Here is a 12,130-nt window from a genome sequence, read left to right on the forward strand (position 1 = left end):
GAGATGCTGCCCTTCCCAGGCATTGCAGCTGGATTCTGCCTTGCCTCAGGTCATTCTCAGTGTCTCTTTCCTTTGCACTAATAGGATTTGGGAGCTTAGCTACCTTTGTGCAGTAATGACAGCTCACCCCGGAGTCTTTCAGGCATGGCTGCTTGGCTGCCTAAAAGCCTGGAAAACTGCTAATGAAAACTAATTCCTGGCCGGAGCCTTGGCACCCAGCACGCCTTGGGAAGGCAATTCGGCCACAAGCGTGGCCATCCCTGCTGGACACGCTGCCCACAGGAGCTGCCAGCCACACACTGCCCCACAGCACGTGAGGTCCTCTGGGGACAGAGCCGTGCCTGTGTCACCCATCCTGCTCCCCAGGGCTCTCCAGCACAGCACTCCAGGGAGCTGCAGAAGGGCAGGGACACCTCATGGCTGCAGAGCCCTACCTAGCAAGGGGGGCATCTCTAGAAGCAGGGGTGCTTTTATCTCACAGAAAAGCCTTAACAAAATTCAGAGTCTGGAGCATTGCTGGCTGGAAATGGGGAAGATGTGAGTCTTCCAAAGCCTTTGGCTTTCCTACACCCAGGGCTCGGCATCCATCCTGACCTCCTTGAAGATGCCCAGGGAAAGGTTCATGTTTTATTTAGCCCTCTTGGCCTACTGAAGCAGTATTTCCTCTCCTCTCCCTCCTTCCCACCCAGATGTTTCTTTCTCTTCTTCTTTGACACAGACTAATGCTTCCTCAGGTGCCTGCCCTCGGTACCCAGTCTCTCCACTGCAGGAACACTAGCTCTGCCCTGCAAGTGCTGCTGAGTCTAGGAATGATTTTTGAATTTTTTTTTTCCAAAAAAAGATGAACTGTGCAATCATTGTCCTAATGGATGTGACACATTCTCCACGTACTCACACATAACATACGGCACGAGATTACATCCTTCTAAATGATTCATGCAGTTCATCACCACCACAATTATCTGCTCCTTTCCAGAGCCATAGCTAAAATTCCCACCCCCCCTCCCTCTGGCCCCCCATGGCTCCAGCTGCTGTGATATTTTCAGCCTCAGGTAGACATCAGGTAGCTTTGCCCATCAGAGAAGTCATCTCCAGCCCAGCCACTTGTGCAGTGCAGCCAGATCACAGAGCACGGAGGGCTGGCTTCACTCCCTCCTTCTTCACAGCACCTTCTGGCCAGGCCAGGGCTTCCCCGCCAGCACCTCCTTGATGAGGCTGCAAGGTCTGGGAAAACACATCCCACAGGTGAGGTGGTTGAAGCAGTTTACCCACAAGAAGAATTTATTTCTCCTATAATGGAAAATTCCTTTAAGGAAAAAGCATTCATTGAGATGCAAATTCACCATTCTCTCTGCAGAAAATAAACCCATTTTCCCCTGCACAAGGCTCCAGTAACCTATTTGTAATAGCCCTGCTCGACAGCGATATCTCCAGCTCCCCAGGAAAATTAGTGCACATTAGCACAGAGCAGGGGATGGAACCCAAGAGCAGCATCCTGGCCTTGCTTATCCTTGGGACATTCGAGACAGAATTAACACAATTTAACTTTTCTGACTCACACATTTTGCTGGGGAACTTGAAATGGGTTTTTAATGTAGAAGCCTGGTCTGCAGCATGTGAACCAAGAGCCTCTTGAGGCATTTACCAGCCAGGCTGCTTTAATATAAAAACCCCATGACACGCAAAGCCTCGCATCTGGGGAGACAAGGTAACGATGCCATGTGCTCCTCACTTACAACCAGGAGCTAATTATCCAGTGAATTCAGTGGGAATGGAACTGACACCAAATTATTTAAGATCCTACAGACAAATAAGCTCCGTTAAAAAAATGTTGCTCAGACAGCAAGATAAGTACTCAAATGTTGGGAAAGGCCAGATTTGTGGTTGCTGCACAACTTTAATTTTGCTCCATGTGCACTGGAACGAGTGAAAAGCCCCAGGAGGAAGGAGTAAGTGATCATTTAACTAAACACTTCATGGTAATGTAGATGGGGGAAGAACAGAGGTCAAACCAACTAGCATAAAACTAGCCCTGCCTAATTTCTGATGCTTGGGCTTGCAACCTTCTAACACAGTTTGGTGAGATTTCCCAACCTCTTTTTTTAAAGTTTTCCAATGACTGTAAAACCCCCAAGGGACAGGAGTGATGATGTGCAGAGCCTTCCTGGGCTTGTGCCTTGACAAGCTGACCAAGGAGCAAGGCCAGCAGCTCCAGGGCTCGGCTGACCTCACAGCTTCAGCCAGGATTTTGGATTAATAAACCTCAGCTGATGGATCTCTCTCCCCAAAGAGGAGTTCTTGTGATCCAAACAGCTCTGGGCCTGAATCATCTGTCTCTTTGTAAAGTGCATCAAAAGGCCACCAGTTGCCTCCAAAGCTGTTCTGGGCAGTTTGTCCGGCCAGAGCTGAAGTGCCCATTGCCCTGCCTGGGGATCACGTGGTGCTGGAGTCACCATGGCCTCTGCAACCTCCCTTTCCCTGGCATTCCTCCTGCCTGGGACTTCTCCTTGCTGAGCAGAGAAGTCAGCACCATCCCAGCTTCTCCTGAAAAGCTCAGCGGGTGCCTGTACGCTGTTTGCAAGGAGCCTTAGATGTACCTCAACTATATCCCTATTAGCTCTCAGTCTGAAATCCTCCCAGAAATCAAACGGGAACCCTCCAGGCATTTGAAATTAAATATAGCCCAACTTTGCAGCTGCCTGGGCTTCTGCAGGGAGCTTTTGTCTCGCCCACACGGTCTCCAGCCGTGCATTCCCTATACAGCCATTTGGTCTCCAACCATAAATTGCACAGTGAGACTGTGCCTTGTCTCAGCCTTGACAGGTTTGGGTACAAGAGAGTATTTCAGGGCATCACTAGCCTCTGACAAGGGCTGCAAGCTAAAGCAGCCTGTCCAGATGGACTGATTTAAAAATGTTTATCTGTAATAAATATTGTTTAATGCCCTTAACATCAGTTAAAAATGGACTGGGAAGTATTTTCCCCATCAGAGGAGAAGGAAGAGTAATTAGCAATAAAAACCCCAAATCCACCAACAGGCAGAGGGGGAAAATAAACAGCAACCAATGCGAAAAGCGGCAAATTGATCTGGGAAGCAGAAGCGATGAGCAGAACAAATCTCTGGTCCAAGAGGGCAAGAAAGCAGCAAAGGGGATTTTCCAAGCTCTGAAGGAAGTTGAGTGATGTGGTGCTGGGGACTGGAACCCAGAGCTGTGCTCAGGTGAAAAAGGCAGAGATGGACAGGGACTATGCCTGGTTTTTCTACAGAGTGCAGCCAGCCAGTTGGTCAAGTATGACCTGTCAGGAACAGCCCTTCCCTCCATCCCACCATGAGCTCCCAGCCCCCCATCCCACTGCTCTGACTGTGCCTGCACAGCCAGCAGCCTGCCAGCTCCTCTACACCAGCTCCGTATAATTGCTCTTGCGGCTATAAATAATCTTCCTCTCCCTCTCTGCTCTTCCCATGACGTTCCCTGGGATGCAGAGGCATGGCGTCCCTGTGACTCAGCCCCTCGGCACTGCTCAGCCCCTGTCCCCGGGACTCTCCCTATCCCTGGGGTGCTGGCATGTCTCTGCCAGGTGGCTGAGCAGCGAGGACAGGCTGGAGACAACGGGGAGGTGGCTTTGCCTTGTCCCTACAGCTGTGCAGAGCTGTGAATTGGCCGCATGCTGCATCCCACAGGGATAGATTTGGAGCAAGGGGAAGGAGCTTCAGGGAGGAAGGCCCTTTTAAGTGAGCTTTGTTTGCAAAGGCAAAAAACAGAAGAAAGGAAGAAAGGGAAGGAAAGAAGACAAATGAGCATTTTCTTTTCCCTCCTACTGATGGAAGCGAGCAGAGCTTGCAGTGATGTTTTGCTTGTGTAGAAGGGAAGCACTAAGAAGCTGCTGTGTTTCCACCAACTCCTTCCCTTGCCATAGGAAGGCCTCACTTGACTCCAGTGGCTGGAGGGATGCTGTGGGAGGTGTGTCTGCCTTCCTCTGGCACCATTCCTTGCCTGCCCCTCCACTACCTTGCCTTGCCTTGCTTTGCCTTGCCTACCCCTCCTTGCTGTGCTTTGACTCCCCTACCGCTCCCCTGTCTTGCCTTGCCAATCCCTCCCTTGCCTTGCCTTGCCTGTCCCTCACTTGCAGGGTCTGTCCTTGCTGACCCATGCCAGCCATGCCCAGCAGGACGAGCGTGGAGTTCTTCAGCCAGAGTGAAGTGACTGGTACCAGGAATGGCATGGCCCTGTTCTTGCCAAGAACATGCCAGGTCTTGGTATCTCCAGGGGCATTTCTCAGCCATGGCTGCAGCAGCAAGGTGCATCACTAGCATGAGTTCAGCACCTCCTTGTCCCAGTTCTTGCTTGGGACAGATTTGGATATGGTTTTCCCCCAGGAAACCCATGAGGATAGGCAGATGTTAACAGGCACGAAGAAATCTCTCCGTGGAAACATTGCTCTCTAGAGACCCACCTTTTCAGCAGCAGCTGTGAGATTCAAAGTCATTTTCCCCCCTTCCATTTAAGGAGATACCAATAAAAAGCACAAAACCACATTGTGGCTCCATTTTTCAGTGTAGAGGAAAGCAGAAATCACACCATTCTCTAGGAAAGTCACGATCCAAATGCCCAGGGTTTGAAATAGAATTTTCCCTCTGATAACAACTGTTTTCATCATTAGCAGCAAATCCAAAGTTTCCTGGCTCTTTGAGAGCACCAGCTCCGCTATTGGGTGCCCAAATGGGCTCGGTGTCACCCCACTGGAGGACACCACTCGATGTGCCCTGTCCCTCGGCACCCAGCCCTGGCTGCTGCTCACCCACCAGAGCCAAAGCTGGCTGGTAATTGGGAGCTAATTGAATCCATACCAATTACCTTTTCCCCAGTTCAGTTTCCCCCCTGGAAGGCTGCGCTGTTTTGGGCTGAGAGCAGCAACTGAAATTATCAGTTCTAATTCCCTATGGCTCCGTTTATTAGGCCAGAGGACTTCCCCAGGGTAATCAAACCCAGACAGAAAATGCATTAAACTCACAAAACAAACACTGGTGTTTGCAGCACAAAGCCCTTCCTGTCTCATTAAGATCAATTAGGTAGTCTTGAGCAAACTTTCCCCTTTCTTTCTGCTAAGCCTGGACCATTAAGCCCATCCTCCACCTAAACAAGCTCAACAGCAAATCTGAAGGTGAAAAATACCCACGCATCAGTGCTTTGCTTCCAGGCAAGCTCTCTCCAAAGTGCTGCAAAGATAAAGGCGACAAGGCAGGGTGGGCATCCAGGACGTCTCTCTCAGAGCCCTTTTCCCCCCAGGAAGGATGCACACACACGAGACAGCTCCTCTCCGTTGCTCTGGGAACCACCCTGGCTCGCCCAACCCTGGCACAGGCTGCAGGATCCTCTCTGGGTGTGTGGGGTGTGCCGGCAGGAAGCTACTGCCCTCCCTGCTCAGCCTGGATTGATGTCTTGGTGTATTTATTGGAGGCCACAGCAAAGTCTTCCAGGGCCGAAAGTCCCAGCTGGTGCAGAACGACGCGGCTCATCTGCGGCGCTGATTTACACGGAGCATCTGCTGCAAGGGGAAGGGAGGAATACATTAAAGCCCGGTAAATCCAGGTGGTGGAGCAGCCCCGGCAGCCCCCCTCCCCAGCAGCCAGGGTTTGGCCATCCCTGGAAGCAACAAGAGTCCCGGGGGAGGACAGCCCCGAGAGAAGGAAGGAGAAGGGGTGTTGGCTGGTCCCCTGGCACCTGCTGTGAGTGGGGATGCGTCCCGGGCTGCATCCCCACCCTTGTGTGCTGCACACAGCAACAGAGCTGCTGCAGCCTAGCGCGGGGGATGCTCCGAGAGGGAGCTGCGGTCCCAGAGGCACATCTGCGCACATCCCCTCTCTCTGGGTCATAAGGAGCACATGCAAATTCCAAGCCCGGCGTCAGTGACCAGTGACCGGGGTAAGCACCTGAAGCGGGGACTCAAGCTTCAAACCCTTGGATGTGCAGCCTCCGTCCCCACCTCCCCGCTGTGTAACAATCCCACTTTCTCACAGGCATGGCTGAGCATCGCACAGAGCAGAGCCGACGTGACTTTGCCGAGAGCCAGCAAGGAGAGGAAAGACATAATTAAAGTCCTGACTCTGGCTACAAAGATTGCATAATGCAATTAGCCCCTCGGTCCCAGGCGGTGGACTTCCTGCCGAGCAGGCGGGCACAGCCCGCAGCAGCAGCAGCAGCCCTCCGAGGCTCCCGCAGCAGTGCCAGCTCGGCTTCCGGGACATTCACCAGCCCCGCTCGAGGCTGGGCAGCTGCTGAGTTCCCACAAAAATCACCGCCCCCCAAAACCACACAAGGCTTGCGGATGCTGGCACAAACTCATGGGTTTCCGACAGGGAGGGAGCTCTCCCCGCCCGATCAGGGACAGCTCATGTGCTCTCAAGTGTCCTATTCCCATTAAACTTAAACACAGCAGGACTTCTGTAGGGGTTTCTGAATCAACCCCGTTCAACGGGAAGAGGAGATTCTCGTTCCTGAACAAGTGCAGCCTGGCACAGGATTGCATACACTCCAGGCAGCTCCTGACTCCTGCTGCTCGGAATCCCCAGCACGGGAGAGACCAAATTTGCAACTGTGAGCCAAGGAAGTCACTCCAACATGATATTGCAGGGGAAAGATGATGTTAATTCAATGGGGAGGGTGTCTGCGTGTTGTTTAGGGGTGAAAAAAGAGGAGGGAGGGGAGCTGCCCCTGCCAGATCTGAGAACCACAGGAGAAGCTGATAGGATTTCTGCTAGAAGGCAAATAACGTCAAGAAGCCCCTGGAGATTGTTTGTTTTCTCAGAAATCTTAACATGCAAGAACTGGCAAATAAACAGTGATTTTAGAGAAACCAAAGAGTCTCTTTTTTTCCTCCTTTGTTTTTTAGAACCCAGAAGAAGCAGCCATGCAGGTCTTGACTGATTACTGTGCCAGGTGCTGCAAGGATGCCTGCAAACGGAGGACCAGGACTCATGCAGATACGGGAAAAATGACACACTTAAGGGTAAGCAGGTGGTCTGCTTAAGGGTTTATGCTTAAAGAAAGGAATTAGGGCTTGGCTGGTGTAGGATATTCCTCCTCTGTTGTGCTTGTCCCAGCCCTTTGCTCCATCTCTTAGCTGGCCCAGCCGTGTGGGTGAGGCAGCATCTCTGCTTCAAAGGTTGGCTTCACAGGTGATTTGTATGGGACTAATCCAACACAGCAAAAGTGCCACGCAGAAAGAGCCAGGATCTGGTGGTGTCACAGACACATGCATCTGCATCTTCCCCTTCCATGGCAAAACTGCTCAATGTCCTGATCCCAAGTGGAGGGTGTTAGCAGAATCCCACTTTGAAAGTTCTGTGCGCTCTGGAGGACCGGTACCTGCAAGGACACGGGGAGGAAAAGAGAACTTTGTTATGTGAGCTACAAAGTAGTAGATGGACAGAACAGCCATGATGAAGTCCTCAAATTGTTTTGAAGAACAGCCTCTGCACGGAGCCCAGGAGAAATCCGTGGGGACCCACTCTGGAGGACAAGAACTGTGAGGTGCTCTTGCAAATGAACGAAGCCATTGGCAGAAAAATTGAGTGTTTGCAACTAATTATTTTCAGTAACTGACCAGCTTTACGGATGGCTGAGGAATATTCATCAAATAAATTATTCATGACTCCTTTCCACTGATCAGCAAATCAATTAGCCACAAACCTCTCTCCAATTATTCATCCAGCTCGAGCGGGATAAATGGGGAGATTTATGACACAGACAACCAAATAATGTGTGTTTCCAAACAGGGACCCTTAAGATCCATAAACCTTGTTCTGGACTGGCTCAAATGACCCAGAGCTGTGACTCACAGTTAAACTCTCTGAGCTCATGCCCTGTGTGCTGCCTGCTCTGTAAAGTCTCCTGTCACTCAGCGCACTTGGGAGGTGAGGCAGAGTAGACCTGTGGGCAAAGGGCGTGGAGAGACACAGTCTCAGGGGGTTCAGCAGGGCTCACAAGTGATCTGGAAACACAGACATGCTCCTTGATGAATAAATTAGTAGACATTGCCAAGTCAAACACAAGGCCTGATGCAGAAGTAACCAGTGATGTGCATAAGGTCAGGTGTGATGATGTACAAATCTCTTCAGCTATAAACTCCACAGTTATGGACCTGTTGGGAAGTTGCATTTATGCAATTTAACCTCTACTGTTATAATTCACCATAAAAGCACTCTCACACCAAAATTAAGAAGTGTTGACAATATTAAGCTGCACAGTAAATGTAAGTAAGAGTTATTAGACTAACAAATAGTCAAATTAGCATAAGAGCTGGCTTTGCCTCGCTGGAGTAACATCATTAGAGTTCATGTAAGTGAAGCATAATTCAGCATAAGTGTGATAAGTGACCAGAACCGCAGAGATATCTCCAAATTGCCCTGCTTTGCAACACTTCCCATTCCAACCATGCTGGTGCTCCAACTCAGAAGTGAGGCCTGCCTGCCATATTTGGCATGGACACAGGTCCCTCATGGCAATCTACAGCAGTGCTTGTTAATATGGTTGGAAATTCGGGTTGTGGCTGGCTTGCACAGATAAAGAGAGTCCAGATGTATGAGGGCAGCTGCTGTACATGCCAGGCAGAGCTTCTTTTCCTGCAGTGATCAGGCACAGGAACAGCAAGACACTCCAGGGGAAAAGCATCACTTGCAGCTTTGATTGATCTGGTTAGTGGATTAAGCTCATATTCATCTAAGTACACTTGGAGCCTTAATCTGCTTTCATCCCTCTGCCTGGGAGGGCTCCCTTCTCACAAAGTCCCATCCATAACTCCACAGGGTTTGTTCATTTGGAGCTGCTTCAGCTACAGGAAAGAGGCTGTGAAGACACTCTCCTTCTGTGTGGTGACCTGGTGCAGAGCAGCCTCCCGGCCTTACCTCCAGAAGTGCTTGGTTTCTCTGGGTTTGCTAATTCTCACATAGTTAGCATCCCAGTGCATCCCAGTAGTTGGCATCTCAGAACTGCAGCCACATCAGGGAGCTGGGGCAGTCAGCTATGACAGGGGCAGCTGCAGCTTGGGAGGAGTTGGAGCCTCTGGGCCAGACAATTCTGCATCCCAGAAGGGTCCCCCACTGCTGCCACGAAGGGACAGTTCTTCCCTCTGTAAGGTGTGAAGGTGAAGCGGTTCCCTCTCAGTGAAGCGCTGTGAGCCTGCGGGTGAGAGGGTGCAAGCAGGGCTCAGGCTGGCGTCCCTCTGCTCACTTTCCAGTGCTGCACATCCTGGTGATGAGGACAGCTAACCAAGGAGTCAATTCTCCTGGATCACTGGTTTTGCACCCCAGGAAAACACTCAAACTGAAGCTGGATGTTTAGGACAGGGCTCTCCACTCTTCAGCCAGTGCTGTCAAAAGCCCAAATCTGTGGAGTTAAGAGATTTCCTGCAGCATCAGTTCCCATCCCCGTCACCCACACGCAAAGCCCACCTATGACAGGGTGGTTTCAGTGCCTCTGAGGTTGGAGCTGCTGCAGCAGTGCTGCCGGTGAAGCATCGTACCTGCGCCTAGGCAGGGCTGGGAGAGGTAGGAAGTTCAGAGCTGTGGCAGGAGGGGCACTGCAAAATGGATACCTGAGCCTGACTAGGGCTACCCGTGGGATGCTGTGGGACCTCTGCCATGGGGGATGTGGGGCAGGCTATGTGGTGTGGGAAAAGTCTGGGCAGCCCCCTTTCCATTTCCCCTTAGAGATGCTGAGCCATACCTGGGGCACAGCCAGGAGACACCCAGCGTCCTGGGCTCTGGGGCTGACAGCTCCCCAGGGCAGTGACAGGGAGTCCTGGGCTCTGGGAGCGGCATCAGCTCCAGAGGTCGGCGCTGAGGACTCCGGGGTTCAGGGACCGACCGCAGCGTCCAGGGATGGAGGCAGGAGGAAGAAGGCAAGGGTTCTGGATTCTGATGCTGCTCTTCGGTCCCAGGGATGGGTTCGGCTGTCCCGAGGTCTTGGACAAGTCCCTGACCCAGCGACAAAAGGACGGGATCCCGGAGGACGGGTTTCTCCCGGGTGCCAAGAGCGGGGATGGGGGACCCCGGCTGCAGGATGGCGGTGGAGAACCCCCGGTTCCCGGCATAGGGGGTCCCGGGGGACGGGGCTGCGCCCGGGTGCTGCGGCCGGAGCGGCGGGCTCGGGGGTGGCGCCGGCCCCTCCCGGCGGCTCCCGGTGCCCGCAGCGGCGGCGGCGCGGGGCGGAGGGGCGGTGGGCACGGCCCCCTCGCCGCGCCGCCCCCCGCCCGCCCCCAGCGCGCCTCCCGCGGACGGCGGAGCGCGGCGCGGGGCCGCGGGGCCGACGCGGGGCGGCGAGCGGCGGCGGGGCGGCCGCAGCCCCCGACGGCAGCGGCGGCGATGCGGCGAGGCGGGGCGGCGGGCGGCGAGGCGGGGCGGCGGGCAGCGCGGCGGGGGCGGCGGGCGCCGCGGGGCTGAGCGCCGGGCGGCCGGGGCTCCTCGGCCCCGGTGGGGGCACCCGCCCGCCCGCCCGGCGCCGCGCCCGGCTCCGCACCCGGCACACGGATTTACGGCGCGGACTGCAGCCTCCGGAGCGGCCCGGCAGGTAAGGCACGCCGGCGGCACCCGGGGGCCTCGCCGCCCCCGCCGCGCGGCGCCGAGCATCCCCCCTCCTCCGCCGCGGTATCGCCTCGCCGGGCTCTGGACGCGGCGCAAGTTTCCCCCGTTGCGGTCCCACCGGGCACCGGCTTCCCGCTTTCGCCCCCTCGCCACTCCGCCAGCGGATGCTGCAGGGATGGGGCTGCCCCGGGCTGCGCCCCTCCGCCGGCCGCTCGTCCTCCCCTCCGCTCCCCGCTGCGCCCGCACCCGCCGAGCCCTCCGGCGGGACAACGGCGAGGGCCGGGATCCCGCTCGGGACCGGCCGCAGTGGCGAGGAGCCGGGTACGCAGCCAGTGGTGGGGGGAGAGCGGAGCCGGCTGCTCGGGCTGGTGCGGGAGAAGCTTCTGTTGCTCTTGGACCAAACTTGGCTTCGGGGAACCTGGCCTCGGGGTGGGAGCTCCGAGAGGGACCCGTGGGACGGGGGAGCCCCGAAGGGCATGCCCAGAGCCTGCCGCTGCTCAGGGTGCGGGTGTCTCGCCCCACGGGGTCCGTCCCGCTCCCGGGGATGCTCCCCGCTAGGCCTTGGCTGGAGGATGACCATCGTGCTGGAGCTCGGTTCTCCGCAGGGAACGGGGAGTCCTTCCAGCCTCCTGGCAGGGCTAAGTGTTGGGGAGGCTCGGGATGCTCCCGTTTCCACCTTGGAAACACGTCCCCTTTGCAGTCGACCTCAGAATGCGAGTGTGGGAGAGGGGACATAGCCCATGGGCGAGGTGGCACAGCCGGGGCCGTGAGGAGGGGGCAGGTTTCCCTGAGAGTGCCGAACATGTTCTGAGCGAGACTTTCCCTCTCCTAGCCCGGTGGCAGGGACGCTGCCCACCTGCGCCCCTGATGTGCACCAGGGGACGTGGGTACTGCTGGGCGTCCTGCCTTGCCGCTGCTGTCGGGGGCGGATTTTACCGGGGTGCTTCCCTGTGCGTGGAAGATCCTTGTTTGCAGCCTCTTCCCTCTTTTCCCTGCACGGTGGCAGACTGTCACCATCGGTCGTGCAGACGGGCTGTGCGGCTGAGCTGTGACTTCCCATGGGCGTGGGGGCATCGATCTGTGGCTCTGCCTTGCGAAAGGGAAGGTGTGCTCAGCCCAGCGCATCTCCTGGGGAGCCCGGTCCTGTGCTCCTGCTCTGGAGAGATGTCAGATCTGGAGTCCTCGCTCTGGACATGCCGTTGTCACACTTCTCGTTGGGCAGCCGGGCAGCTGGCACGAGGTTTTAGGTGTCCCGTGGTGATTTATGCCAGGAATTTGGATGCCTCTAGTTGTGAGCCCCCTTCACAGAGGCCCGCAGTAATGCCCACAGTCCCAGTACAATCTCCTCCACATCTCCCAGGCTTGCTGTGCCCCACGGGTCCTGCGCAGCTCCTTGCTGTGCCAGCACTGATGCTGAGTTGGGCTGCATCCTGGCTGCGGGGTGCCCACCCTGTGGCTACAGATCACAGGTGGCACTGGGCTTCCCCCAGGTGCCTGTTGTGTGGCAAAGGGTGCCCTGGGTTTATCTGCAACAATGGATGTGAGTAC

At 55.3% G+C, this 12,130-nt stretch overlaps 1 protein-coding gene and 1 long non-coding RNA gene across 3 annotated transcripts in view; one reads left to right on the forward strand and one right to left on the reverse strand.

The window, feature by feature from the left end:
* Positions 1-1,019: 1,019 nt before the first annotated feature.
* On the reverse strand, positions 1,020-10,145 carry LOC125330125. Of its 2 annotated transcripts, none has more exons than XR_007205376.1 (3): positions 5,933-6,911; positions 5,179-5,547; positions 1,020-1,290 (listed from the first exon to the last, which is right to left on the reverse strand). It is a non-coding gene; the product is annotated as an uncharacterized LOC125330125 (long non-coding RNA). The 2 variants fall into 2 exon arrangements; XR_007205375.1 differs by lacking the exon at positions 1,020-1,290 and adding an exon at positions 9,726-10,145 and having other exon boundaries at positions 5,474-5,547; positions 5,933-7,367.
* A 320-nt stretch (positions 10,146-10,465) lies between these two features.
* TMEM121 (transmembrane protein 121) overlaps positions 10,466-12,130 on the forward strand; it is a 35,085-nt gene continuing 33,420 nt past the window's right edge. The window contains exon 1 of the mRNA XM_048312984.1: positions 10,466-10,568. The gene's annotated coding sequence lies outside the window, so the exon portion shown is untranslated. The remainder of the gene's footprint in view (positions 10,569-12,130) is intronic.

The sequence above is a fragment of the Corvus hawaiiensis genome, chromosome 9, assembly GCF_020740725.1.
Source record: "Corvus hawaiiensis isolate bCorHaw1 chromosome 9, bCorHaw1.pri.cur, whole genome shotgun sequence".
NCBI lineage: Eukaryota > Metazoa > Chordata > Aves > Passeriformes > Corvidae > Corvus > Corvus hawaiiensis.